The 26159-nt window shown below is 36.3% G+C and overlaps 1 protein-coding gene and 1 long non-coding RNA gene across 6 annotated transcripts in view; one reads left to right on the top strand and one right to left on the bottom strand.

The window, feature by feature from the left end:
- Nucleotides 1–6294, bottom strand: part of LOC309652670 — a 422767-nt gene extending 416473 nt beyond the window's left edge. The window contains exon 1 of the long non-coding RNA XR_014258872.1: nt 3491–6294. This is a non-coding gene — a long non-coding RNA (uncharacterized lncRNA). The remainder of the gene's footprint in view (nt 1–3490) is intronic.
- DMD (dystrophin) overlaps nt 1–26159 on the top strand; it is a 2259822-nt gene that overhangs the window by 568404 nt on the left and 1665259 nt on the right. The gene's annotated exons all lie outside the window — the stretch shown is intronic.

Genomic DNA, 26159 nt, shown 5'->3' with positions numbered 1-26159 from the left:
GTTCTTTAAGCACCATTCAGTCACATTATAATCAATCCTCCTGCTTGTCCTGGCAGGGATTCCATTCTGAGCACAAAAAATCTTGTCATATAATTCAGTTTCTAGATCAGGTAGCGCATCCCCCCCCCACCTTATTTGTATCATGGAATGATGTGACACTGTCGGGGAGGAAAAATAATTTTCCCTTTACCCTTCTAGGTCCTTGGCTGAGATCCTCCTGTAATAAAAAGAGATTAATAGGTGAAAAAGTTAATTTTGTTCATACATACATACATGAACCCCACAAAGATAAGAGGCTCAAAGGCAGGCAGCTGGGGTTTATATACCATACTGAGCTAAAGAATGGGAGAGCAGTCTGGAGCTTCAAAGGGGAGGAAGACAATTCACAGGAAGGTGAGAAGAGGAAATGTTGAATAAACTAATGTTTGCCAGTGCCATGCTGATAAATCTCTCAGATGAAAAAGTTATCTCTGATAATAGCTCTCTTCCTGGTACAGGTTCCCTATCTAAATTCTTTCAGGCTGTTAAAGAGGATGATAAAAAGCTTTTCCTGAGTCTTAAGGGTCTTGATTGCCTTCAGCTCAAAATAATCCTTATGCCAAGGAGGCATATTTTGGGGTGCCATATTCTGCTCTCCTTTTCCTCCATCCTCTATCTTATCAGTAGGGGATTATTAGAAGAATATCAGGCACACAGTAGATTCATAATAAATATTCCTGCATGATTAATGAATGAAGGAGTGAATAGTGGTAGAAAGTAGAAAGATACAGAACCCTGAGAAGTTTGACCACACTGTCCAATAGAAATATAGTGTAAACCACTTATGTAATTTAAAATTTTCTTGTAGCCAAATTTATAAAGTAAAAAAGGAACAAGTAAAATTGTTTTAATAATATATTTTAGTTAACCCAGTATATCCAAAATATTATCTCTTCAACATGTAATCAATATATTATTATTACAGAGATATTTCAGAATATTTTTTGTACTACCTCTTTAAAATCTGTTATATATTTTACACTGACAGCACATCTCAACTTGGAATAGCCATATTTGAAGTGCTCAATGGCCATACATAGCTAGTGGCTACCATGTTAGACAGCAAAGTTATATAAGAATATTAAAATATCTTGACTGGATCAGAAAGGGACTTTGGTTACTTTCACCAACATCCCATGAGCCAAAACCCAGTTATATGATTCAACCTAACTGCAAAGGAAGCTAGAAAATGTAGCTAAAGAGAAATCTTCAAGAACTATTGGTTAGGCAACCTAAGTGTAATATATCAGGGTATTGTCTAAAATCTTAATTTATTTGAAATAATTGCATATAGTTGATAACAATTACATAGTATAAAGTAGGATGTACTGTTTTCGAAGCCAAGTTCAAAATGTATATAATGAGCTGTATTGGCTCAAGTATGTTTTTTAAGAATTATGAATTGAAGAAAAACTATGAAACTTTTTCTTTACTAAAACTGCCTTCAGTACCCCAAGGCAGTAAGTAAAAAGAATAAAACAAACTTGAAAGCACAAAATATATTACCGATCTTAGTAATTTAGCTTATAAACTGATACTGAATTTGTTACATGATCCATATTTCCAAATTGTTTTAACATTATATAGGACCAGCCCAAGAAATGAAATGGAAAAAAAGAATGCAAGTTACCTTTCAATGAAGTTACAAGAGGGAATAGGAAAAGAAAAACTCACTTTTTTTCCCCCCTATTCAACACATGTGGACTTGAAACTTTGAACATGTAGCAGTGGATCTGTTCTCAAATCAAATGCATAGACCAGGAACAAGGTTATTTAAGTGAGAAGACATTTCCTCAAGTGAGTCAATATTTTATTGTTCTAATGTGGTCATCAGTGCATAAACACTCATAATCATATAGGTATATGCATTGCTGGCCAAATCAACAGAAAGCTTTTAAAAATACAGATTTCCCCCAAATTCTCCCCACTATTATCACCACCTAGATTTCCCTTGAAGTGAGTATGTTTTTAACAGAGATAAATATTTATGTTATATAGAACTGCATTGATAAATCCTTAGAATAGTATAAGAAGGCTGAATTTCTAGCTATTTCTGTTTTTGAAGTTCACTCTTCAAACTATGAGCCCATGTAGAACAGTTATTGGAAAAGTGTCTACAGCTTCCATTATTAGCCCATTTAGTACAGTGTGAGTTGGGACTCTGCCCACTATTTTATGATACTCACTGTGTGGGCCAAACAAACAGAAGGTACTCAAGAAATATAGATGTTAGGATAAAGTAATGCATATTAAAAAATCTACTCACTAATTATTGAAGAACATGTTACATACAGTTCCTTGGAAATAGGGCAAATTTAGAGCTCAATAATATGAGAAATCAATGATTATTGTTTTAAAAGTGTTATAAAAAAGCATTTTAATTTTTCTAAGCATCTCAATAAATTAACAAAAATACATAGGAAATAAAACGATAAGGAAATTTTATATATATATACATATATATATTTGTGTGTGTTAAATGATTTAATATAGTTAAACTATTTAACTAGATTAGGTAAAAGGCTGAAGTTTTCCACCTAGACTAGGAAATCTAAAAATATATGCATATAACTAGTGTAGTAATCTTATGGTATTGAAAGCTCCAAATAATTAAATAAGATACTTATAATATTTATAACATGAAGGAATATTTTAATTTAATTGTCATCAAACCATATACAATAGAAAAAGGGAAAGCACAAATTAAGAAGTAGCAATTTTAAACTGTATTTTAGTTCTTAAAATTTCATGTTTCTGCTCCATATAATTAAATCAGTAATGACAATTATAATTTAAGGATGATTCCCTGACTACTCATCACAAATAGTAAATGAAGAATTCCTATTTCCTCATTAAATGTGAATTCTTTAAATATTGGTGCTTTTTTCTCCTCAGTAGATTTACTTTTTTAAGAAGAGAAAACACAGTGTACATATATGTATATCAAATCATCACTGTGTATGCTTTAAATACCTTATAATTTCATTTTTCAGTTAGACTTCAGTAAGCCAAAAAAAAAAAGAGCTTAAATTTGCTTTCTTTTAAATATCAAAATATTTCATTGAAAATAATTCATAAGGTAATTAACTATTTTAGAATAAAATATTTATAATATTTTTTTGGAAAAGTTATATAACATTTGTGGGGGAGGAAAACAACTTTCCTCTACCCATCTAGGTTCTTCTGGCTGGCCTAAGAATTAAATTGACATGAGACAGATTGACAAGAGAAAATCAAATTTAATTACATACGAACAGGGCTTCACTAGAAAAATTAGACCCAGTGACAAGTTAGGCAATTGAGGGTTATATGCTGTCAGAGGGAAGGAGAAGGGAGTAATGGTTTGGGACTTCAAAGGGTATGAAGGCAATTCACAGGAATTGAGCAAATATGAAAAAGAGCAAATATTTGGTAAAGAAATGTTTGCTGGACCACACAGAAACAACGGGACACAGAGAGGACTTTTAACAGACTGTACCAGATACCTCCCTATCTACCACACTTAGTTCAAATTATACTATAGTTATCTATGGTGGTGGCTCCCTTTCTGGAATAGATCTTCATTCTTTTAGGCAGTTACAGGAAAGGTCAAAGATTCTTCCTGAGTCTTTTGGGCCTTGATTGTTTTCAGCTTCAAATAATCTACATGCCAAAGAGACATTTTGTGGTGGCACATTTGTTCCCCTACACATTTTTTCAGGGGTTCTCTCAATTCTAGCACTGTGTTGTCATATGTAACCATTTCTAAGAAAAACTGACAGTGTTGTTGTAAAGTAGGTAGTTTAGATAACCTTAAAGTAATTAAAATCTGAACATGGTTGGTCCAAATCAGGTAAATGTAAGAAAAACTTTTACAAAGGCTATTTGTTCCTACTAGTTAGACTCATCAGGTAATTTTTCACCTCTTTATTTGATCAATAAGCATTCAGTAAATAAGTTGGCTGAGCAATCTAAACTATTTTAATATTCTTGTTCATGGTACATTAAAAAATGGAATTTGATGCTATTACCGAACAAAGTTCCTGTGCCCAATGCACAGTGAGGCCAAACAAACCAAAACGTCAGAGTTTGGATCAGAAAAAGGTTTATTGCAGGACCAAGCAAGGAGAACAGCTGGCTCATACTCAAAAACCCCGAATTCCCTGATGGTTTTGGGGGAGAAGTTTTAAATGCAAAACTTGGGGTGAGGGCTGCAGGGTGTGTGGCTTTCTTCTGATTGGTTGGTGGTGAGGTAACAGGGCAGTGCTCCAGGAATCTTGTGCTCAGCGTGAAGTTACCATCCTCTACCTGGGTGGGGGCCGTAGTTCCTGCAGAGGAAATCAAAGATATTGTTATGTATATTCCTTGAAGATAAATGAGAACTTTTCCCCAAGGCTGCACTATTGTTTCTTGACTGCTCCACCCTAGTTTCTGCATCCCCTTCCTTCCCTGATTAGCAACTATTTGAATCTGCCTTTTGGAACTCAGGGAAGGTCAAGGAGGCTGAATGAAGCCTATTTCCTACAAACAAGAAACGGGGGATATAGAAAGGGTTTGTACCAGGGAGGGCACCACAGGGTCCTGCTTGGGTTTCAGTGCCTTGGAAAACAATATTAAAACTTTCACAAGATATTAAAATATTTATTGGATTACTTTTTAAAAGTAAGATTCACAAATACTTCTTTTTTAATATTATAAATAATTACCTTCTGCTTTGATTGAATAATTTTCCTCATCTTTTTATCCAAAAAATTCTACTGAGAGCTTTAAAAACTTACATTTGGTGGCACCACTTAAAATGTGATTTACACTCCTCATCATTATTTAATCTTTGAAATGATACTTTATCATTTCTTAAATCAGTGTGGGTACATTGAACAAGGTTTGAGAGCCACTCTGTAGGACTAAGTCATTAGTCTGTAATTTTACAGTAGATAAAGTACTATGTTTTCATTACTTTGAAAAAAATAATGACCTTGCAATTGACTCTTACATTTAACATTTTTATCTCAGCTTTACCACCATTAAATATAACTGTTTGCACTGACCACATAAGAAGCCAGAAAATCACTGGGTCACAGTTTAATCTAATTCAATTTAAATCTAACAAAGATAGCCATAATTAGCAATTTACCAAATCAAAGGCCAGAGTTAAATTACATTCAAAACTGTGTAGATTTGGGAGTAATTATGTTTAAATTTTAAAACATTATTCTGGGGGTGCTGAAGCTCTTTCAAGAGTTTATTATATGCTACCTAATAGTTTTCAAGGGCTGGATGATTTATGAAGTCTAAGCTTTTACCTAACACAGCCAATGCTGCTGTTGTACCTACTGTCTGAATCTTTATAAATAGATCTTATTTCACTTGGCTTGCTTCAGGGTATAGGGTCATAGCCTTTATCAGTGGCAGTAAAAAGGCTAGTCCCCACCAAAGATTTTGAGTATTATATGAAAAAATCACAAGACATGAACTTCTTGCCTCCCAATGCCCAAAACGCCCATCTTGTTTCTAATGAATAAGGCGACAGACATAGAAGCAGGGCAGAGCTGAATAGGGAAGTCAGTGACATTTCAAGAACAGAGGAATTCGTATTAGAAAAATGGACAATGAGGGCTTGCTGCCCAAAGTTGTTTGTTTCACGAAAAATGTGCCTGTTAGCAAAGTCCTGTAACTAGGAATTTTAGATAAAGTTCATATGTACATTTTTTAAAACACAGTGCTTTCCAAAGAATTTGAATTAAAAACAAAGAAAAAAATTCACATTATTTAAAAAAAAAATCACATTTAGGCTAAATGTTGAGCCTAAAATCTAAACAAACTCAAGAATCACAGGATAAAATGTAATGCTAATAACTAGCACATATCAAGTGCCAGACACTGTTATAGTGTATTTACTTGGGCTATCTCATTTAATTGTTAAAGCGACGTTTTGAGATGGATAGTATGAGTATCTCCTTTTCGCATATGAGAAAAAGCAGAGAACAGTTAAATAATCTGTGAAGGTGACAAAATTAGGATTCTTTACAAGGCTTTCAGGGCTCCAGAGTTCAGATTATTAAATAATCTATTGTTTCTCCAAATCGCGGGCCTTCATCTGTTTTCTATTTTCTGTCACCACCCAATTTAAGAGGAAACATGAGAGCCCTTTATGATCCAGTATACATCTCTCTCTCTCTCTCTCACACACACACACGCACACACACACACACACACACACACACACACAAACAGATCTGGAAAAAGTTTCATTAAAAAAGGTACTGTATCCTTACCATATGTAGCCACACTCTAATAATTTTTATTCCATTCTGTTTGATTTGTTAAATGAACAGCTGGCATGACATGTAAATTGATTTCACAGTCTACTCGTGTCTTGACTTATAGCTCAAAAAACACCTCTCTAGGTGACTTGCCCAAACTACTTACTTGTGAGGTCAGATGCTAAATTTAGGTTTTTTACTTGAAAACAGTTGCTCTATCCTCTTGGCTTTGTAACTGTATCAGTCCAAGAATTGTTTGTTTTTTCATTTTTCTCAATGTTATATATAAAGATAACATTTGAGAATATTTGCAGATGAACTGGGAACCTTGCCAAAGGGGCTGTCTCTAACTACAGTGTGTGGGTCCAATACTCTGTAAAACAAATCAATTTCAGTAAAAATCCAATACATTTTTTTCTTTACTGGGATGCAATATAAAATATAAGCAACCAGTTTTTAAGGAAAAAAAATTAAAAGTGAAAGACTAGAGTCAGTGCACATTTTACTTGTTTAGATTATAATACAGGAGTTCTCCCCTCAGAAAACTTGGAAAAGGCAAAATTTTTAGAAGTATCAGAGTCAGAATGTTTTGTTCTTAATGAGAACATACATCTTAATATATCTTTAGAAGTGACCAGGGGAAGTCTGTTACACAGTTAAAATGGTTTAAATTACACACATAGATTTCTTTTGTGTGAGAAAATCTGGGTCACCCATCATTTGCAGGTAAATGAGGAAGATGTGCCAGTGCTCCTTTCATTACTGTGGCTTTCAAGACAGTGTGTTGTCTTACTTCCCATTGTTCAGATTTTTATAATTTTTATTTTGTATTAAATATGACTGACATGCAAAAAAGATATACATATTCAATGTATACTTTCACCATATACAATTACAGTAACATAAATTTGACCATCACTTCTAAAAGATTCCTCCCTTCTCTTTTATTTTATTATAAGAACATTAAACATAAGATCTACCCTCATAACAAAGTTTTAAGTATACAATACAGTATTATTAACTATAAGCACTATCCTGTATAGTAGATCTCTAGGACTCACTTATCTTTCTTTCTTTCTTTTTTTTTTAACATCTTTATTGGAGTCTAATTGCTTTAAAATGTTGTGTTAGTTTCTGCTTTATAACAAAGTGAATCAGCTATACATATATCCCCATATATCCTCCCTCTTGCACCTCCCTCCCACCCTCCCTATCCCACCCCTCTAGGTGGTCACAAAGCACTGAGCTGACCTTCCTGTGCTATGTGGCTGCTTCCCACTAGCTATTTTACATTTGGTAGTGTATATATATCAATGCTACTTTTTCACTTCGTCCCAGCTTGCCCTTCCCCCTCCTCATCTCCTCAAGTCCATTCTCTATGTCTGCGTCTCTATTCCTGTCCTGCCCCTAGGTTCATCAGAACCATTTTTTTTTTAAGATTCCATATATATGTGTTGGCATATGGTATTTGTTTTTCTCTTTCTGACTTACTTCACTCTGTATGACAGACTCTAGGTCCATCCACCTCACTACAAATAACTCAATTTCATTTCTTTTTAGGGCTGAGTAATATTCCATTGTATATATGTGCCACATCTTCTTTATCCATTCATCTGTCAATGGACACTTAGGTTGCTTCCATGACCTGGCTATTGTAAATAGAGCTGCAATGAACATTGTGGTACATGACACTTTTTGAATTATGGTTTTCTCAGGGTGTATGCCCAGTAGTGGGATTGCCGGGTCATATGGTAGTTCTATATTCAGTTTTTTAAAGGAACCTCCATACTGTTCTCCATAGTGGCTGTAACAATTTACATTCCCACCAACAGAGCAAGAGGGTTCCCTTTTCTCCACACCCTCTCCAGCATTTATTGTTTTTTCAGATTTTTTGCTGATGGCCATTCTGACTGGTGAGAGGTGATAACCTCATTGTAGTTTTGACTTGCATTTCTCTAATGATTAGTGATGTTGAGCATCTGTTCATGTGTTTGTTGGCAATCTGTATATCTTCTTTGGAGAAATGTCTATTTAGCTCTTCTGCCCATTTTTGGACTGGGTTGTTTGTTTTTTTGATATTCAGTTACATGAGATGCTTGTAAATTTTGGAGATTAATCTTCTGTCAGTTGCTTCATTTGCAAATATTTTCTCCCATGCTGAGAGTTTTTTCTTCTTGTTTATGTTTTCCTTTGCTGTGCAAAAGCTTTTAATTTTCATTAGGTACCATTTGTTTATTTTGTTTTTATTTCCATTTCTCTAGGAGGTGGGCCAAAAAGGATCTTGCTGTGATTTATGTAATACAGTGTTCTGCCTATGTTTTCCTCTAACAGTTTTAGAGTGTCTGGTCTTACATTTAGGTCTTTAATCCATTTTTAGTTTATTTTTGTGTATGGTGTTAGGGAGTGTTCTAATTTCATTCTTTTACGTGTAGCTGTCTGGTTTTCCCAGCACCACTTACTGAAGGGGCTGTCTTTTCTCCATTGTATACTGTTGCCTCCTTTATGAAAAATAGGGTGACCATATGTGCGTGGGTTTATCTCTGGGCTTTCTATCCTGTCCCATTGATCTATATTTCTGTTTTTGTGCCAGTACCAGACTGTCTTGATTACTGTAGCTTTGTAGTATAGTCTGAAGTTCAGGAGCCTGATTCCTCCAGCTCCCTTTTTCTTTCTCAAGATTGCTTTGGCTATTCAGGGTCTTTTGTGTTTCCATACAAATTGTGAAATTTTTTGTTCTAGTTCTGTGAAAAATGCCATTGGTAGTTTGGTAGGGATTGCATTGAATCTGTAGATTGCTTTGGGTAGTATAGTCATTTTCAAAATATTGATTCTTCCAATCCAAGAACATGGTATATCTCTCTGTCTGTTTGTGTTGTCTTTAATTTCTTTCTTCAGTGTCTTATCGTTTTCTGCATACAGGTCTTTTGTCTCCTTAGGTAGGTTTAATCCTAGGTATTCTATTCTTTTTGTTGCAATGGTAAATGGGAGTGTTTCCTTAATTTCTCTTTCAGATTGTTCATGATTAGTGTATAGGAATGCAGGAGATTTCTGTGCATTAATTTTGTATCCTGCCACTTTACCAAATGCATGGATTAGCTCTAGTAGTTTTCTGGTGGCATCTTTAGGCTTCTCTATGTATAGTATCATGTCATCTGCAAACAGTGACAGCTTTACTTCTTTACTGTTTTGCATTCCTTTTATTTCTTTTTCTTCTCTGATTACTATGGCTAAAAGTTCCAAACTATGTTGAATAATAGTGGTGAGAGTGGACAACCTTGTCTTGTTCCTTATCTTAGAAGAAATGGTTTCAGTTTTTCACCATTGAGAATGATGTTGGCTGTGGGTTTGTCATATATGGCCTTTATTATGTTGAGGTAAGTTCCCTCTGTGCCTACTTTCTGGAGATTTTTTATCATAAATGGGTTTTGAATTTTGTCAAAAGCTTTTACTGCATCTATTGAGATGATCATATGGTTTTTATCCTTCAAATTTTTAATATGTTATATCGCATTGATTGATTTGCATATACTGAAGAATCCTTGCATTCCAGGGATAAACCCCACTTGATCATGGTGTATCATCCTTTTAATGTGCTGTTGGATTCTGTTTGCTAGTATTTTGTTGAGGATCTTTGCATCTATGTTCATCAGTGATATTGGCCTTTAGTTTTCTTTTTTTGTGACATCTTTGTCTGGTTTTGGTATCAGGGTGATGCTGGCCTCATAGAATGAGTTTGGGAGTGTTCCTCCGTCTGCTATATTTTGGAAGAGTTTGAGAAGGAAAGGTGTTAGCTCTTCTCTAAATGTTTGATAGAATTCACCTGTGAAGCCATCTGGTCCTGGGCTTTGGTTTGTTGGAAGATTTTTAATCACAGTCTCAATTTCAGTGCTTGTGATTGGTCTGTTTATATTTTCTCTTTCTCTCTGGTTCAGTCTCAGAAGGTTGTGCTTTTCTAAGAATGTGTCCATTTCTTCCAGGTTGTCCATTTTATTGGCATATAGTCTCTTGTAGTAATCTCTCATGATCCTTTGTATTTCTGCAGGGTCAGTTGTTACTTGTCTTTTTTTATTTCTAATTCTGTTGATTTGAGTCTTCTCCCTGTTTTTCTTGATGAGTCTGGCTAATGGTTTATCCATTTTGTTTATCTTCTCAAAGTTCCAGCCTTTAGTTTTATTGATCTTTGCTATTGTTTCCTTCATTTCTTTTTCATGTATTTCTGATCTGATCTTGATGATTTCTTTTCTTCTACTAACTTTGAGGTTTTTTTGTTTTTTCTCTCTAATTGTCTTAGGTGTAAGGTTAGGTTATTTGGGATGTTTCTTGTTTCTTGAGGTAGGATTGTATTGCTATAAACTTCCCTCTTAGAACTGCTTTTGCTGCATGCCATAGGTTTTGGGTCGTCCTGTTTTCATTGTCATTTGTTTCTAGGTATTTTTTGATTTCCTCTTTGATTTCCTCAGTGATCTCTTGGTTATTTAGTAGCATATTGTTTAGCTTCCATGTGTTTGTATTTTTTACAGTTTTTTTCCTGTAACTGATATCTAGTCTCATACTGTTGTGGTCGGAAAAGATACTTGATACGATTTCAATTTTCTTAAATTTACCAAGGCTTGATTTGTGACCCAAGATATGATCTATCCCGGAGAATGTTCCATGAGCACTTGAGAAGAAAGTGTATTCTGTTGTTTTGGGATGGAATGTCCTATAAATATCAATTAAGTCTGTCTGGTTTAATGTGTCTTTTAAAGCTTGTATTTCCTTATTTAATTTCATTTTGGATGATCTGTCCATTGGTGAAAGTGGGGTGTTAAAGTCCCCTACTATGATTGTGTTACTGTTGATTTCCCCTTTTATGGCTGTTAGCATTTGCCTTATATATTGAGGTGCTCCTATGTTGGGTGCATAAATATTTACAATTGTTATATCTTCTTCTTGGATTGATCCCTTGATCATTATGTCGTGTCCTTCTTTGTCTCTTGTAATAGTCTTTATATTAAAGTCTGTTTTGTCTGATATGAGAATTGCTCCTCCAGCTTTCTTTTGATTTCCATTTTCATAGAATATCTTCTTCTATCCCCTCACTTTCAGTCTGTATGTGTCCCTAGGTCTGAAGTGGGTCTCTTGTAGACAGCATATATATGGGTCTTCTTTTTGTATCCATTCAGCGAGCCTGTGCCTTTTGGTTCGTGCATTTAATCCTTTTACATTTAAGGTCATTATCGATATGTACGTTCCTATTACCATTTTCTTAATTGTTTTGGGTTTGTTTTTGTAGGTCTTTTCCTTCTCTTGTGTTTCCTGCCTAGAGAAGTTCCTTTAGCACTTGTTGTGAAGCTGGTTTGGTGGTGCTGAATTCTCTTAGCTTTTGCTTGTCTGTAAAGCTTTTGATTTCTCCATCACATCTGAATGAGATCCTTGCTGGGTAGAGTAATCTTGGTTGTAGGTTTTTCTCCTTCATCACTTTAAGTATATCCTGCCACTCCCTTCTGGCTTGCAGAGTTTCTGCTGAAAGATCAGCTGTTAACCTTATGGGATTTCCCTTGTATGTTATTTGTTGCATTTCCCTTGTGGCTTTTAATATTTTTTCTTTGAATTTAATTTTTGATAGTTTGATTAATATGTGTCTTGGTGTGTTTCTCCTTGGATTTATCCTGTGTGGGACTCTCTGCAGTTCCTGGACTTGAATGACTATTTCCTTTCCCATGTTAGGGAAGTTTTCACCTATAATCTCTTCAAATATTTTCTCAGACCCTTTCGTTTTCTCTTCTTCTTCTGAGACCCCTATAATTCGAATGTTGGTGTGTTTAATGTTGTCCCAGAGGTCTCTGAGACTGTCCTCAGTTCTTTTCATTCTTTTTTCTTTACTCTGCTCTGCAGCAGTTATTTCCACTATTTTATCTTCCAGGTCACTTATCCGTTCTTCTGCCTCAGTTATTCTGCTACTGATTCCTTCTAGAGAATTTTAAATTTCATTTATTGTATTGTTCTTCATTGTTTGTTTGCTCTTTCATTCTTCTAGGTCCTTGTTAAACGTTTCTTGTATTGTCTCTATTCTATTTCCAAGATTTTGGATCATCTTTACCATCATTACTCTGAATTCTTTTTCAGGTAGACTGCCTATTTCCTCTTCATTTGTTTGGTCTAGCGGGTTTTTACCTTGCTCTTTCATCTGCTGTGTTGCTCTGTCTTCTCATTTTGCTTAAATTACCATGTTTGGGGGTCTCCTTTTGCAGGCTGCAGGTTCATAGTTCCCGTTGTTTTTGGTGTCTGCCCCCCGTGGGTGAGGTTGGTTCAGTGGGTTGTGTAGCCTTCCTGGTGGAGGTGACTGGTGCCTGTGTTCTGGTGGCTGGGGCTGTTCTTGTGCTTCTGGTGGGCAGGGCCACGTCTGGTGGTGTGTTTTTGAGTGTCTGTGACCTTATTATGACTTTAGGCAGCCTCTCTGCTAATGGGTGGGGCTGTGTTTCTGTCTTGCTAGTTGTTTGACATGGGGCATCCAGCCCTGAAGCTTGCTGGCCATTGGGTGGAGCTGGGTCTTAGTGTTGAGATGAAGATCTATGGGAGAGGTCTTGCCAGTTGATATTACATGGGGCCAGGAGCTTTCTGGTGGTCCAGTATCCTGGACTTCGCCCTCCTACCTCGGAGACTCAGGCCCAATACCCTGCGGACGGAGCACCAAGACCCTGCCAGCCACACAGCTCAGAAGAAAAGAAAGAAAGAAAAAAACAAAAACAAAAAAACGGACAGACAGAACCCTAGGACAAATGGTAAAAGCAAACCTATACAGACACAATCACACAGAGAAGCATACACATACACACTCAGAAAAAGAGAAAAAGAAGAAAAAACATATATATATAGGAAAAAAAGGAAGCGAGCAACCAAACCAATAAACAAATCCACCAATGATAATAAGCACTAAATACTAAACTAAGATAAACATAAAACCAGAAAAAATTAGATGCAGAAAACAAACCCGAAGTCTACAGTTGCTCCCAAAATCCTCCACCTCAATTTTGGGAACTTTTGTTGCCTCTTCAGGTATTCTTCAGATGTAGGGTCTATCAAGTTGATTGTGGGGATTTAATCTGCTGCTCCTGAGACTGCACGGAAAAATTTCCCTTTCTCTTCTTTGTTCACACAGCTCCTGGGGTTCAGCTTTGGTTTTGGCCCTGCCTCTGCATGCAGGTTGCCCTCAGGCATCTGTTACCCACCCAGACAGGAGGGGGTGAAAGCAGCAGCTGATAAGGGCCCTCTTGGTCACTCAGACTGGGGGGAGGGAGGGGTATGGTAGTCATAATTGGAATGCAGGGCAAGCCTGCAGCATCAGACGCCAGCGTGATGTTGCAACAGCCTGAGGTGCAACGTGTGTTCTCCCAGGGAACTTGTCCCTGGATTACAGGACCCTGGCAGTGGCATGCTACACAGGCTCCTGGGGGGTGTGTGGATAGTGACCTGTGCTTGCACACAGGATTCTTGGGGGCTGCTGCAGCAGCATTAGCAGTTCATGCCCGTCTCTGAGGTCCAAGCTGATACCCGCAGCTCGTGCCCGTCTCAGGAGCTTGTTTAGGCAGTGCTCTGCCTTCTGTGGGCACGTTGGGAAGGAATCCCCTCTCCTCGTGCACCCCCCAAAAAAGGTCTCTTGCCTTTCTGGCAGGTCCAGACTTTTTCCCGGACTCCCTCCCAGCTAGCTGTGGCACACTAGCCCCCTTCAGGCTGTGTTCACACAGCCAACCCCAGTCCTCTCCCTGGGATCCGACCTCTGAAGCCCGAGCCTCAGCTCCCAGCCCCCTCCCACCCCGGCGGGTGAGCAGACAAGCCTCTCGGGCTGGTGAGTGCTGCTCGGCACCTACCCTCTGTGCGGGAATCTCTCCGCTTTGCCCTCTGCACCCCTGTTGCTGCGCTCTCCTTCATGGCTCCACAGCTTGCCCCCAGCCCATCCCCCCGTCCCTGCCAGTGAAGTGGCTCTCTAGTGTGTGGAAACTTTTTCTCCTTCACAGCTCCCTCCCAGAGGTGCAGGTCCTGTCCCTATTCTTTTGTCTCTGTTTTTTCTTTATACTTTTGCCCTACCCAGGTACGTGGGGATTTTCTTGCCTTTTGGGAAGTCTGAGGTCTTCTGCCAGCATTCAGTAGGTGTTCTGTAGGAGCTATTCCAGATGTAGATGTATTTTTGATGTATTTATGGGGAGGAAAGTGATCTCCACGTCTTACTCCTCTGCCATCTTGAAGGTTTGTCCACTTATCTTTCATTACTGAAACAATGTATACTTTGTATACATTGGCATTATTGCTGCTTGATTAAAAATGCTTAAATAAATTAGATTTCTATCAGATCAAGGATCTATATCAAATAGATGTTACTATTGATAAAAGGTCTTTACTAGTTGGAATCATTCCAGAACCTGTGATTGTTTCTTCCAAATTATTAAGTATGCATTTTTTTAATGTAAGTAAATATATTGAACAGTAAAAATCAATTTGAATTTCAAAGGAATGACAAAATGCAAGCCATATACTGGCATAAGAGTTTTGCAAAATTTCCAAGAAGAAAAAAATTAGGAGCACTCACAATAAGCAATTGCAAGCTGTGAAATGGTAAATTAAACAGAGGATTAAGTTGTTTCTTGAGTTCATTTTGAGGAAAAAATCTCTGGTTTTGCAGAAATGGCTAAGTAGTTGCATTTGATATGGAAGATATTTTTGATCAAATTTATCTCAATAAATCTCTGAGTTCTTCACATTCACTGAAATGAAGCAAGAATCTGTGGTATATTTTATTTAGAGAAAGTTTTGATACTGATTTTTAAATAGCTATAAGATTGCATTCATTTATGTATATGTCTGTGCACATACAACCCTACATGTGTGTATGACGTTATGTAGGGATAAACGTATACATTTATAAGTAATTAATGCCTAAACTTGTGCTGCCCGATTCAGTAGCCACAAGGCACATATGGCAATTTAAATTTAAATTTATATTAGTGAAAATAAAATAAAATATGTGTTTCCTCCATCGCACTGGGCACATTTCAAGTGTGCAACAGCCATGTGTTTCTAGTGGCAGTCTTATTGGATGATGCAAGTGTAGAACATTTTCATCATCACAAAAACTTCCATTGGACATTGGTGGTTTAGCTCTTTTTAATGTTGCCAACTTTAGTTATTAAAAGTTATTTGTAATTATCTAGCATATATTGATTATCTTCTAAAATATCTGCTTTCACCTCAATGTGTAGGGAAAATTAGCCCACGTTTTAATTTAATGGAGATCTTTGATTTTTTTCTAAGGGAAAACATGAAATCTAAACTGAAATATTTACAATTTGCAAAGAAAAACAAATTTTGGTTAAGATACAATAATTTTTAAACGAGAAAAATGAGAAAAGAGGTACTATTTTTGTACACCTTCACATTTTTATAATTATGATTATAATTAGATGCAAAATGAATTTTAACAAATTAAGGATAATATCACTGTGGTGCACAGTCTCCAAAATGGTCTCAAATTATGGTTGCCAGACATAGTACAGGATGCCATGTTCTAACCTCTTCTAGAATGAAACTTGGCTTACAGGATCAAGATGTATATTCTTGTTATCCTTCTATTACCATTACCGTTGTGGGTGTCAGGAACAGGGATATAATGTTTTTCTTTGCTAGATACAAACCTTTTATGAACACTTTTTAGACACTGTTTTAAACTGGAGCTGCACTGGCTGAGTACCTTTTCCCTACGTATATGTAGCACTAAACTCTCTAGGTAATAGGCATATATATACTGAGTAGTACTGAACATGGATCCAAGTGATATGATTTGATCACAGTTCAAGTGGTTGTAATTGTGAATCATCTCACGTGAAATGACTGTTTTGGAGGGTTTACCTTCTAAGAGTAACGATGTTTGTAATGATGGCATATTATAGTATGTGGAAATTTTAAAACAAACCATTTAATAACTTTTCCTAAGTTACTCTCATTATTTTGGATTGACACTTGTGGGTGACAGCTAACTCCTCTCCTCTTTAGAGGGGAAAGGGATTTGGGGGAAACAGTGGATTCATTTCCGGATGTTATCAATGACTGATGAATTTCATTGTATTCTGTTGGTAAGGGTGTCTCTCTCAGAATTTTTTAGCTTTTTTTTTTTTCTTCTATCATTATTTCAGTAGAAAAAGTGCTAATTTTTTTTTCAGAGGTGGTACACTATAACTAGGCTTGTGAGCATGGTCTATAGAAAGATAATTTATAATCCCCTAAAAGTTTGATTGAAAGGAAAACAACTACCTTGAAATCTCTTTAAGTCTGTCCTATAGGCAAAGAAGAAATCCCCAAACAATTTAAACAACACTTGGAAAAAAGCTATATGATTATTGCTTTTTATCTGGCATTTTGATGTTTCCATGTGTGGCAATATGGTCATCAATCAAGGAGTTAGATGACTGTGTGTAGTAACATTGCAGTTACCCAGTTAATATAAAAACAAATATATATTAATCAATGACAGCTTTTCTTATTTTCATACAGAGCTGTGAAACCTCTAGGCTATGAAATAGAATAGCTAAAAATTAGACAACTATTAATAATAGGATTATTTAGATTCTGGCCCTACAGCTAGGAAAATGGAGTGAGAATTAGAATAGCACCGAAGTTATGCAAGTTGTCCAAGTGGCAAAATATAACTAATTAATACTAATAAACTAAAGTCTAATCCAACACTATTTACATAAAATACTTTTCATCAACAGGCAAAAATCTAAGTAGAAAAATATGACCTCCCGGAATGAATATCAACAATTCCATGATAATAAAAATAACGTATTCCTTTAAAATATAATTACAGCCTTTGAAAGCATTGAGCTCTCATTGTAAAGACATGCCATTTTCTCTAAAATTTTTGTGAAAGAAAATGGCTTGTCTTCATTGTTTTTGTGTGAAGGTCGAACAGATTAGTATTTAGCTGCAGGAATTATGTTTCTCTTCTTAGTTTTGCAACAGTTAGGACATTTTCTGAAATACATATAGTTAGCACCATTGTGATCAAAGAAATTAATTTTTCCACATTCACTTTGATGTTAATCATAGTGGTCCTTCAAGTTGCTCCATGATTTTGAGAAAGAAATTGCAAAACGAAAGCAGCTGCTGAATCCCAGACCAAAACAGAATAGTGGTGTCAGATGAGAGGTGTTTTGCAGTGTTTTGTCACATTTCATTTTGATTTTTACTTTTTTCTCTGTTTGACATATGTTCTGAACTGGGGTGCTGTAAAGTTTTTATTGCCATAAGTTTGAAATGACCACATTACTCATGAGCTGGAGAGTCACAAGTGAGTTTTTAGCTTCTTTCAAAGCTGTAGAAATAAAACTTTATAGCACCCTACCCTGGTGTATGTTGTTTTATGTGATGACACATTTGGTTTCACTTCACTCTTTTCTTTATTCGTCTTCATTATTTTCTTCTTGAATTATAGCAGAATTGATGTTAAAGATTTTCTGATATATAACAATTTGATTTAAACTACATTTTATGGTACCCTCATGCATTTTTTCATGCAGATTGTCTTTGACCTTCAATGACCATCCTTTTGTTAAATTTTGTTTTAGATGATCAGTTTAAACATTGTTCATTGTGAAATTTATTGCTGTTGGAACACTGGTTTATTGCAAAAGGTAGTTTTTGGTTTCCAAGCAAATCAAAACTATTGGTCAAGGTGAAATATGAAAGATGAATATTTGCTTCTCCTTATAGTAGTAATTAAAATTCTTAACACATACACGGTCACACTACACAATTTGTGTAGCACATGCACTTCAGTAAAACATGAGCTCTCTTTTTATATGTTATGTAATCTAGCCTCTACAAGGATATCAATATCTCATGCTGAAAGTATCTAAACTATAAAGTGATTCCAGAATTAGCTTATTCCCAAGGGAACCTATGAGCAGTGTGGCTGACCTGACAGCCTGGAGTGATGTGCTCAGAATGGATCCAGTAGAGAGCTATTTGTTTTAAGTTCAGGAAGCAAGCTTACTATTTTGTCAAATATACTAAGTTTTGGGGTTTTTTTCCAATTTAAGACATCAATATGGTAAGGAAATTCCCAAGAAATTCCTCAGATTTCTTTGAACAGGTCTCCAAACTTCCATCAGATCTTCAGATCTTGAACCGGTGCTTTTGAAGGTTCTATTTTAGTGTTTTCTAGAAGGCTGCTCATCTTAGTGAATAAAGTCAGAAACACATGTGCACAGCTGACTCAGATTCAAGAAAGAATTTCGGCAGCTGTCATATTCTTTTAACTCATAAATAATTAATACTGAGAAGTACTGATTTTCTTATTTGTGGGTTCGGTTTTTTCTTACCACAGCAGTTCCAATGGAAATCTCCATTCATTGTGCTTACACACACACACACACACACACACACACACACACACACACACAAAAGCATATGCATGCATGGTGTTTTACATGTGTGAGGAGAGAAGACCAATATTAACTGACTTTAACTTTTTATTATGAGGAATAATATAGGTGATTTTGCGTTGTTTTGTGAATGTATCATTTTCTTGTGTGGCTGATACATGTAGGAACTATTCATGCAGATTTGGGAAGACGTGCCTTCTTCTGGACAGTCATTTCAAAAGTTAGGGCTTTAAAGACGCAGACCTACTAGAGAATGGACTTGAGGACGTGGGGAGGGGGAAGGGTAAGCTGTGACAAAGTGAGAGAGTGGCATGGACATATATACACTACCAAATGTAAAATAGATAGCTAGTGGGAAGCAGCCGCATAGCACAGGGAGATCAGCTCGGTGCTTTGTGACCACCTAGAGGGGTGGGATAGGGAGGGTGGAAGGGAGGGAGACGCAAGAGGGAAGAGATATGGGGACATATGTATATGTATAGCTGATTCACTTTGTTATAAAGCAGAAACTAACACACCATTGTAAAGCAATTATATTCCAATAACGATGTTAAAAAAAAAAGTTAGGGCTTATGTTTTAAAGAATCCATTTAAGTGAGGTGAAAGAAATAAATGACTGCTTTATCCTGGAGAAGCAGTGAAGAGATTTTGTTCATCTGTGACTTGAGAGAGCACATGATAGCCTCCAAAAATAGCAGGGTAGAATCAGGTTGATCATAAAGGTCTTCGTTTCATGTTAAATGGAAAGGAAAAAATAATTTGCTCCTTTAATTAGAATGTGGCACTGAAACAACAGAGGGAGACATCATTGTGGGTTAATATGGAATGAAATCAAGTAAATAAGAATATGTATACTTTAGTGCGGCGAGGAATCACCAAAAATGAAACTCTCCAACAGTGTGCCGACCCTGCCTGTGTGTTGTCTGGCTGCTATGCTTGGTGTGTGGGCCATCTGGCTTCTGGATGCTGGTAATGTTTGCACACTCACACATCAGTCAGAACTGGTGCAGGGCCTATTAGGAAGCACCAGCCAGTTAGCTGGCATGCCAGGACTGCAAAGCACTCAAGTGGGAATGCCAAGCGGGGAGCTTCTACTCAATCTGACGTTGACATGGGCATTGCAGGAAACTTTTGCTTCATCTGACTGTATCATTGATGTCAAGGTTCTGTTAGATTAGGCGAGTGGATGTCAGGTCATATAAGGCCTCATTTGTATCATTGGTTTTGCCTGTGTAATTCAAATGGAGCAAAACATAAAAAATCATCCTGAGCCTTAGGTCCTGTGTTTTTTGGACATAGGAGACGGCTGACCTAAAATTGTCATGTGTTCCTGACTAATAGACAGAAAGACATCAGAAGCAGCTTTGAGTATCCTGCTACCAGATCTATATTATGCTGCTACTTTTTCACAGAAATGTTAGACATTTCAGAAACATCTACCTCATAATCTTTACAGAAGAAAGGAGAGGTTGCTATAGAATGCATTCCTGTTTCCTGTGGGTTTTCAGCTGGTTCACTGAAACTGAAGGGACAAATGTACTTTATAAGAAATGTAGACAAACTCTGAGTTCATGGAAATAAGATATTAATAGAAGACATTTTTTTTTAACTGGAATCCCTATCATTCAGCCATTTGAAGTAATGGCTGCTATTCTTTTCTTTTTGAAATGTGATTCACTGATCACAGGTTTTCATTTGTTGGTCTCAATTCTGATGACAGAAATTAACTGAAAAATGAGAAAAGCCCCTGGAGGATTGGTTATTTTATTTCTTTTTTTTTTTAAAAATCTGGATATTTTGATACCATAAGGACTAAAATAAAATGCCCCTATGTCTGTATTGTTTTAAAATTTGAATTGGGTGTAATGTGTAGTGTGTACACAACTTGATCTGGCCATTAACACAGTTAATCCTCACCTAGAGAGCTCTAGAAAATGATGCTGTGATTTTTTTTCTTCGAAAATTATTTCTTAACCTTTAAATTTCTAAGGTCACCGAAAAAATAAATTAAAAGGTAATAGTATTTTATTTATGACATATTTACATAAAATTTCCAAATAACTGATTCATGTTAAACAAAAATGATACAGTTACTTGTGGACAAGCTTTAAAAAATAGTTTTGATTTGTCTAACTTGGTGTAATAATACAAATATTAAGAGTATAATAATATAAGTTTAACCAACTGGGTATGATTTTAGAAATGATCATAGGAATAACAATCGTTATTCCTGTGTTTGATGAGTGCTAAGTGTTTGGCATTATGCTCAGTATATCACATCTATTATTTCACTTTTTCCCTTACAATAACACTAAGATGCTACATTATCTCCATTTTACAGATAGAGAAAGTGAGTCATGGAGAAGGAAAGTTACAATTTATAAAAGCTATAATACTTCAGAGTTTCTTTTTTATTGTTTGCTAAAGAAAAGCTAGATGTTCCTTGGACTTTTTTTTTTTAATATTTATTTATTTACTTTGGCTGTGCCGGGTCTTAGTTGTGGCACGCAGAGTCTTCGTTGCAGCATGCGGGATCTTATAGTTGCGGTATGGAAGCTCTTAGTTGCAGCATGCATGCGGGATTTAGTTCCCTGACCAGGGATTGAACCCGGGCCCCCTGCCTTGGGAGCACGGAGTCTTACCCACTGGACCACCAGGGAAGTCCCCCTTGGACATATTTTTATACTTATATATAGCAATATTATTTTTACTTTTCCAACACTTTCAATAATGTAAAGCAAATAAGTGATGCCTTTTGGGGAGAAGACAGTTCTGTAGTCAGGTCCACACATGAAGTGTTTGACCTTTGTAGGTTTCAACAATCAATCGGAAAGAGCTGTTTTTCTTGCTTTGGCATCTGCCTTCCTTGGCAAGTCTCCCAGATGTGGTATTGGCAACTTCACGACTATGACTGCCTCTGGTTTTTCCACAGTAACTGGCTGAGCTCATCTCCCTGGGCTGTCCTATTATCTTTAAAATTATTTCCTCAACTTAAATCAGAAGGGTATAATAGAAATTGTGAATTTTCCTGACATTTTCCAAAGATGTTAGAAATTTGTTAAGATTCTTCAGGAGTAAACTTTGGATTCTAATATGCTTTCCTATTATAAATAGATTCATGTGTTATGGTAGGCATGCAGGAATGAATGCCATCATTTATGGCAATAAAATAAAACTATCCCAAACTATTAATTGTAGCAATTAATACTTTTAATCATTTGCCCTTTTAATCAAAATTTGGTTGAGTTATGGAGTACATTGTAAACAATAAAACACATCTAATGTCAAAAAAGTTAGGAAATGCTGTCTTGTTCTCGGGGAGGGGGGGAACACCATAATTATGTATATGTGAGTCACATTATGTAAGGCCCTAAAATTATCCAAATTATCTATATTTTTTATAGCTGACCATGTGTGCATACACACTAAAGCATATACACCTAAGCGTTTTGTATAGCCACATGTACATTGTAAGAATATCTTCTTATGCAGATGTAGAGCTTAGGATTTCTTTATCAATGTAAGATAGGAACTGCTAAAGCATGAAAATGAAATTAAGCATACTTCCTTCATTCACTTATCACTAGTTTTCAGAACTAGTTGCCCTATGGGTACCTTTTTAATTATATTGCACATCTTGCAATTAAATATTGGGAGGTTGAAAATTAAGTGACAGTTCTAATGTTTTCGGTGGAAGACCTGAAGCTATGCTATTAAAAAGCTAGTAAAGGAAAGGGGAAGGATGTTTCTTTATCCAGAAGTTAATTATTCAAGCCGTACACTGCATAACTGCTAACAAGGGTGATACAAGCAGTACTTAAAAGGTTTCCAGTGAGAAGCAGCCCCTTATGTTAAAGTAGATTTAAAGTGCTACTTCCTTTAGTCATACAAATTCTAGTGAAGAATGATTTATGTTTTATGAGTAGAAATAATAGTTAATATTTACTGAAGTGCTTACTGTATGCCTGACACTGGACTAAGGGTTTCATATAGTTTAGCACATAACCACCCTAGGAAGTAGGATCTACTGTTACTTCAGTTCTTATACACAGGGAAACTAAAGCACAGAGGTTAAATAAGTTGCCCACAGTCACACTGCCTGTGGGCCTCTAGTGATCAATTATGACTCAGAACCATCCCATTTAATAACTTGAAATTTTCTTGAGCTGGCAGGGAAGGAATACTTCCAGTTTAAAATCGGAAAGAAAAAAAAAAAAAGAGCTTTAGGCAGAAAAGATGCCTCAAAGATCAGCTCATGTACGTAATGTCTATTCAGATAGGTTAGTAAATGGCTGATAAGGTCATATCATGCAGTGTTCCTTTAAAATAATATTGCTCTGAGTTTAACTAGCTTTGAGTAAACACGAAGTGGGCTGATTCTCAATTATTTAGTGAATAAAATAAATACAACATCCAGTGAAATTCAAATATAGAGGGGAAAATCAAAATTGACTTTTAAAAAAATTGACATTTTTACTGAGATAATTATAGATACACATGAGTTATAAGAAATAACCCAGGGAGACCCTGTGTACACTTTACTCAGTTCCCCCCAATGGTAACATCTTGCAAAACAGTCGTACAATGTCAGAACCAGAATGTTGACATTGATACAATCCACCAATTCTATTCAGATTTTCTGAGTGCTCACTTGTATGTGTGTATGTGTGTGCTTGTGTGTATGTGTGCATATATTTAATTCTGTGCTGCTTTATCACATGTGTCGGTATCTGTAGATATGAGAGGAAATGCAAGCCCAACAGGGGTGGAGAGCACTTCCCCTGGTCACTATTATTGGCGGGTATCGGGATTGTATCTGCCCACTGTGTCCAAGATGGAGTCAGGCTTGCCTGATGTCTCAGGGACTCCTGTTGCATCTGAGGGAAGAATGAGCCTGTCTGGGCTGCCTTCTAATGCTAGTTGGGGGTTGTGAAATGCCGAGTCTGGGCCATCTTACTCTCTTGGGTAAGGCAAGAGCTGCTCGCCTCAGAGCTGCTCTCAGCTGCTTCTCCAGTCCCAGCGTCCCGAACCTCCCTCATCTTCTTCTTACCACCTTGGTTGCTTCTTGCATTATTACCAGCGCTGATTGTAATGTTAGTGGGAAGTAGCAGGGAGAAATGGATCTAAGCCATTTAATCTTGACAGAAGTACCCAAATTAACTTTTTCATGAGAAGAGTGTTTCCTTTAACTGTGTACGTTGTGAATATTCTCAGTAATCTTTCTACTGCTATATAATTTAAAATTTTAATGTGCAGATGGAATAAAAATTATTTAATTTAACAAATACTGAATTCCAACGAATGTATTATTGACAGAACACTCCTGCTCTTCCTGGAATGAATGAGAAAGGACCTATACTAATTTCCACTAGATATTTTAATAGGGTGGGGAGAACCCAGTTTCATATTCAAATATCTGTAAAAAGTCACTGTTTCTTATCAGTTAGCTACTTTAATTATAAAATCAATCGTTATTAATAGTAGTTGATGTTTAGTGCCTTGGTGCCAGGGTGATACATGTTATAGAGACATAATGACAATTTATCTTTCCTATGAGAGAGAATAAAATTTCTGCCTTACCATGAATATTTTTAATTGAAGAGTGATCAACAGAACAGTCCGCTTTCTCTTCATGGCATTTAAAAAATATTTATCCTCTTTAACTGCTTTTAATCAACTCTGGGTCCACTAATGGTAGGCTGAATTCACTAAGATTTGTCATATCGGTACCTGAGAACATCTCAGAAATTGTTAAATGATTCCTTTTCTGCATTTTTTCTGGTTTTTTGGTTTGTTTTTTGCTTTGGGGGACATGTATTGAGGAGATTATATCTCTCTCTCTACACACACACACACAGACACACATTCACACTAATATATACATATATAGCTATATATACATATATAACATATATATGCATTATTTTCCAATGATGTTTTAGAAATCATTGAAACATTAATTTTATAGGTTACTGCAACATTTTATAGTTCTTAGGAATAGTGCGGTATTTTGAAACATTTAACTATAATAATAAAAGTAATCCATTGTAATTGATTTACTTATAAAATGTTTCTAAAAATGTCATGTATTGATATCTGAGACTTTGTATTACCCTTGCTGTAAATGCTGGGAGAATTAATATTAGTAAGGTTGTTATCAGTATAGCTTTCTAGTACAGTGCTCATTATCTAGAAATTCAGTATCAGAGATAGGATATTTCATAATACCTAAACCTCATTTAGAGATAAACAAACATACCAGTGAACATGGCTATGATTATGAGCCACATAAAATTAAAATTTCTGCAAACACATTCAGATAACAATGCTTACCTTAACCTTGGCTTGAGAAAAGACTGAATGGATAATCATCAGTCAATTTTAATACCAGAGTTAAAGGGCAGGAAGCAAATAATATGGACAGTACAAGAAAAATGACAGAAACAGGGGGCTTATGCTGAGAAATAGAAATAAATTATAATTAGCAAACTATACGGAATATCAAAAATCAGACAGAATAGTTTAATGTATATGCAGTTACACACATTATAATGTATATAGTATCTGGGCCCTCTTTTCGTCTTGCTTCAGCTATCCAATTGTGGAGGGAACTATACGAGTGGAATATTACTGCCCTTTTGCCCTATCGCTTCATGCACTCCACTTCTTAGCAGGAGTGGGGAATTCCCTGGCGGTCAAGTGGTTAGGAGTCCGTGCTTCCACTGCAGGGGGCATGGGTTCAATCACTGGTCGGGGAACTAAGATCCCACATGCTGCGTGGTGTGGCCAAAAAGAAAAAAAAAAAAAGCAGGAGTGAACTGTCTGGCTGGAATTTTTGGAGGAGGAATTGAGTATGTGTGGCTCAGCACCTTTTACTTTGGGGCTCTGTCTCTCCATCGTGTAAATTGTATAGAGGTATCTGACATGGGAAAAGGTCAGCTGCTATTTAATGGATGTCACTAGGTAAATTATCACCAAGCATACTTAGCAAGAAGGCTTAGGCCATGCTCACTGATATCAGCTTTCTCATTGATAAAGGAGATATTTTCATCGGTATCTGTCTGACTGCCTGTGTCTATGACTTATTTAATTATGAACCTGAGTGAGGAAAATAAATTTGTTTTTAATCCTCTCAAACCCCATCTATAAGTAATATGAAGACACGATCAATTTTTAAGCAGAGAAATGAGGTGGGAAAAATGATGATTAGGAAAAATTGTTTGCTTGTACCATGATGGATGATGTTGGAGTGGGCTGGAGATGAGGATTAAGGAAATCAGTTTGGAGGCCACTTCAGTAATCCTGGTGGTGGAGACTAGGCTAGTTGATTGGGAGTAGAGAAGTAAAGACATTTGAAGGGAATAAACCTTTTTATATGAAGTCCAGTGATGTTCATTTGTGCACAAAGTCTCCCTTTGTCTATCCTACTGTACTTTATACATCCACCCTTAACTCTCTG

Source organism: Balaenoptera physalus, assembly GCF_965194825.1.
Source record: "Balaenoptera physalus genome assembly, chromosome: X".
In the NCBI taxonomy this organism is placed as follows: domain Eukaryota; kingdom Metazoa; phylum Chordata; class Mammalia; order Artiodactyla; family Balaenopteridae; genus Balaenoptera; species Balaenoptera physalus.
Note: the sequence above shows the minus strand (reverse complement) of the source record. Positions and strands in the feature narration are given on the sequence as shown.